Consider the following 4,811-nt stretch of genomic DNA (forward strand, 5'->3'; position numbering starts at 1 on the left):
GGAAAAAGAGGAGAAAATGACAACGAGGAGGAGATTAGAGGGATAAATGTGGGGGGGGGGGTGAAATGGTTTGAAAATGAGGAGAGGATGAAAGTGGGGAGGCTGAGAAGTGGAGGATGGAAGGAGCGGGGAAGGAAGGGGGAAGGGACAGGGAGAAATGAACATCGTCAGGAAATCTTTTGTTCCCTCAAAGACAATAGACGAACGGAGAAATTGAGTGAGATTACAACATTTTTGTTCAAAAGCTGACAAAGATGGAAGGAAGGGAGGGAGTGTCAGAGAGAGTGAAAAGAAGAGAGAAACTAGACAGAATGGGAGGAACATGACTCGGGGATTAAACAGCTTTCGGAGAGACAAACCGAAAAAAAAAAAAAAAAAAAAGGAGGGGGTGGATAAAGGAGGGATAGAAAAGCAGGGGATTAAAACAGGAATGATGAGAGGGAGGAGAGAGGACAGGAGCTTTGGAATGACTCAGGTTGTGGTGGACAAAGTCTCCTCGGCCAATGGCAGCGCTGTCGCCATGGGAACGTGACCCGGTCCGTTTGTTCTTCGGGACATCGGCTTTGAGGAAGACGCGCTGTGACTCCGGCGTTTTCGCAAGACTTTGGTTCGGATTATCTGTGTTTAAAGTTTGCGATGTTCAAAAAGTGAAGCGTTTCGTTCCAAAATGAAATAAAAAATAAAATTAAAAAAAAAAAAAATAAAATAACTGAAACCCGCCATTGCAAACTGGTGGATGACACAACACTGATGAATAAAAAAAAAAAAAAAAACTAATTTAAAAAAAAAAATCGCAGGTGGCTTACATCCTAAATTGGCATACTGACTTTTTTTACAGACTGTATCCCCTATATTTTAAGGAAAAATATTATTTTTTTTCTTTTCAAAGTGAACATTTAGTGTTTTGGAAGAGAACTTTCTCGCTTTCCCGTCGACGCCGGCCACGGGAAAGCGCCTCTTTTGTGAACCTCGGATTTGGTTCGACTGAAAATCAATCTTGTGAACATAGGGCTTTATTCCATCTCCATTTTACATTCGAGGTATTTAAGCTCAACGCTCGGCTCCAAGAGTGGCTTACAACGAGCATGTAAGGCACTCGGTGTCTTGCTCAAGGACGGTTTGACAAGCTGCGGGGATTAAACCTGTAACCTTCCGGCTGCCGGCACACAGTCTCCCCGGCTGCTGTGTTGGCAAAAAGGCGGATGCACCAACAGGGACGTGAGCTGTTTGTCCACATTTTCCGGCTAAGAGGGGGGAAGGCGTCTGAAATCGGACAGCATGGAAGTGATCTGAATCCATTTTTTTTAAGACAGACGGACGCCAACACGGATTCCTACAATTGGACCGTTTGCGCCAAGATGGCTGAAAGGAGGACGCCAACGCATGATGCAAGCTTAATGAAATCTCAGATTATGTAACAAAGATGTGTTTTAAAGACAGTTGTGGCTGTTTTTAATGTGGGTCACGGCGGAGAGAAAGGAATGAGAGGTGGAGGGTGGATGGAGAGAGACGTGGGGGGGGGGTGAGAAATGGAGAGAGAGAAAAAAGAGGGAGGTAGAATGAGAGATAAAGAGGGAGATGCGGACAGACAGATGAGGCGTGGTGAGACGGAGAGACGCGGAAGGGGGGGGAGTGCGGTCAGAAGACAAATGGATTAAAAAAACGCATTTGTTTTCCGGAGGAGAGAGAAAGTGAGAGGGAATGAGAAACGGACAAAGAGGGAGGGGAAAAAATGACAAGAGAGGGTTTAAAGGAGAAATAGATTGAAATGAGAGGGATAATGAGGCAAGACTGTCAGCATGTTCCCGCGAGGGAGAGATTTAAAGTGAACAGACGACTGTTTAGTTCTGAAAGTGGTGCAGAGAGAGAGAGAGAGAGAAATAGAGAGAGAGAATCCTTCTTAGTTAAAAGCTGACAGATGAATGTTTTGGGGGGGAAAAAAAGCTGATTCATCTTTCCTTTTGTTGTTTTCTTTTTCTTTTCTTTTTTTTAAATTTTGGCTCAAGGTCAGGCAGCTCTATCTTTTGCAAGACTTAAAATAATGTCACGGTGAAGGAAGCGCCCGCCTTGGATTCAGCTCCAGCCGCTTGACGATTGTTGACAGCCGTATTTGTCGGGTTAGTCGAAAGGCCACGCCGCCGTCGCTCCCACGGCTGATTTGAATTTTACAATTGAAACGCCACACCGTGTCCCAGCATGACTTTTTTCCCTCAAACCACTGTTAGTACAAGCCGGTGCTGCTGTGATGACAGGAGGGAAGTGGAAGCTGTCATGTATCCCCCTTCGACTGAAATCTTGTTCGCCGTCCCTCAGAGGCGCTCAGAAGTGACACTAATGATTTAAACTTTGATAATTTAGTGAAGGAGAAACACTTTTTGTTGGGTCCCCTTTGTGTGCATGGATGGGTGGGAAAAAAAAACACACATTTAGCTTTACTTTTCGACATAAACTTCATTGGAGACGTGTTAACAATCACCAGATAAGGAGACACTGTGAAAAGCAAGATCTTTGTGGTCTATACTTTGTTAAAAAAATATATATTCTTGGCGATTTCTATACCTTTACCAATAATTTTAAGTATTACAGGGTGGAATCACGTTTTTAGGCATTGCAGGACGAATTTCACTAACTTACTTAAGCTGATTGTTCAGAATTTTACACATATTAGTCTATGTGAGAGTAATACATCCACCAAAATTGCAAGAGCAGGAGCTTTGCCAGGAGTGTACTGCTCCAAAATGAATGCGGCAGATAAAAACCGGAAAACGACTGGATTCTGAGGGGCAGCACAAAGCCGAGAAGTTGTTTTGAAGGATGCACGACAGTACACATTTGTTTTGGTTTCTCTGTTTTACAGCAGGAAATAATTCCAGCTTTTTGGACGCCAGGGGGCTGAGAAGAGCCCTGAAAGTGAAGCCAAAGCCAAATGTGTGTTGTGTTGCATCCTTTGACAATCGTCTTGTTTTGCGGTCTCCGTCTGCGGTGAAGCTCTCGGTCTCGCGATGGGGAAGGAGTTAATAAACCAAACTTGGTGGATGTCTTACACTCACATGAATCTGCCAGTACAAGTGTGAAATTCACTTTAAGTAACACCAACCCTCTCAAAACACATTGTCTGTTTGATGGACACCCTCTGACTATTGACCTTTCTGACCCTTAGGCATGTAGCCCATCGTTTTGAACAGGTGTGGCTTGCAGTAGAGTAAGCATCATTTCATTGGTAACCAGCATTAAAACCATTCTAATCTTTGTGAGAGGCATGACAGATGGGACTGTCAGCGCAGAGCCGCCCAGCTCTACACGGCCGAGTACGCTTAACTGGTCGCATTGATCTCGCTCACATTTAGTTTTTCAAATCCATCTTGGGTAATTTGATGACGAAGCACAGGAGTGAAGGGTTCAACTGACATCCGAGCACTCAAGCCACCTGCACACATGTTCAGGGATGCACTGGGCTACGCAGCGTTTACAATGTGAACGCCAATCCATCTTGAAAAATCCCCTACAACAGTGAAGGGGTTTTGAAACACTGAAACTCAAATTTGATTTAACCCTCCTATTATATTTGGGGTCAATTTGACCCCAGCCAATGTTTAACGTCTCTAAATAAATGATTAACATCATTTTTTTTTTTTTTTTTGCTTCACATTTAATGAGTGTTCCTAATGTAATGGGCACTACCGGGTAAACATGAAATTCACATGATGATATGTTTTCAATGTCCTGTTCACACTTTGTAACGCATTGGTTATAAATAACAAAAATCGTTACTTAGAAATAATATAAAGCCATTAAAACACCAAAAATTAACATTTCTTTCCAAGTTTAGGTCAGTCAGTGAGATTTTATGGTGATTTGCATATTTTTCCATAGTGGTGTAATAGGAATACTGGATGTATAAGTGGGGGTCGGGGGGGGGGGGGGGGGGGGGGGGGGGGGGGGGGGGGGGTATGTTTTATTTAAAGGGCTATTTAGGTCATCAACAAAGAAACATAAAGTACCTGACACATAAACTTTGTTAACAATTTTAGTTATAATAATTTTGTGAAAGTTTAAACTGCAGGGGTCAAATTGACCCCAAACATAAAAGATGTTCAAAATGTGAACATAACAGGAGGGCTAAGTGTAAGAGTAGGGTGGGTGGGTACGACACACAGGAATCAATGTAAGAAAAGACAATTAAAAAATGTAATTCTGATCATCTGTATGCAAACTTGATTATGAAAATCACTGGAGGCACATTTTGGACTCATGATGTGAGAGCAGGGATATGAATATCAGATTAGAGATTTCAGCATTTATTTAAAATAAGTTAGCTTTGTTGCATTACCATGGTGCAACAGCTGCAGTGTTGCTCAACCACAGTAAGAACACTTCAGCTAAAATTACAGCAGTTCATTACATCATTCCCCCGTCACTTTGACAATGATGTACCCAATCTAATTGTTTTTAGTGTTGCAACCTGCAAAGGAACCATAAAAGGGATGAAAATCATGGAGGAAACCCTGCGTATAGTTGCGTAGTTGCCCATCTGCATGCACATACTGTACCCAGTGTCTCTGTTTTACAAGCACATTTCAGAAGAAATCTTCAGTGTGGCCTGTTTCCTCACAAACCATAAATATTACAAAAATTTGAGAAAATGCTGCTTCCTGAAATCCCCCGGGCAGTGACTTCAAAAACACAGATGAGTCTGTCCTTAAAAGCAGAGCCAAGTTGAAAACAGAGGTCTCGAGTTGACTCGTAACTTTTACACAGTATGTGCTTTACTTTCATGTCAGCCAGGAGTAATTATGTAAGAAAGTGTCTGC

The sequence above is a fragment of the Myripristis murdjan genome, chromosome 18, assembly GCF_902150065.1.
Source record: "Myripristis murdjan chromosome 18, fMyrMur1.1, whole genome shotgun sequence".
NCBI classification, from domain to species: domain Eukaryota; kingdom Metazoa; phylum Chordata; class Actinopteri; order Holocentriformes; family Holocentridae; genus Myripristis; species Myripristis murdjan.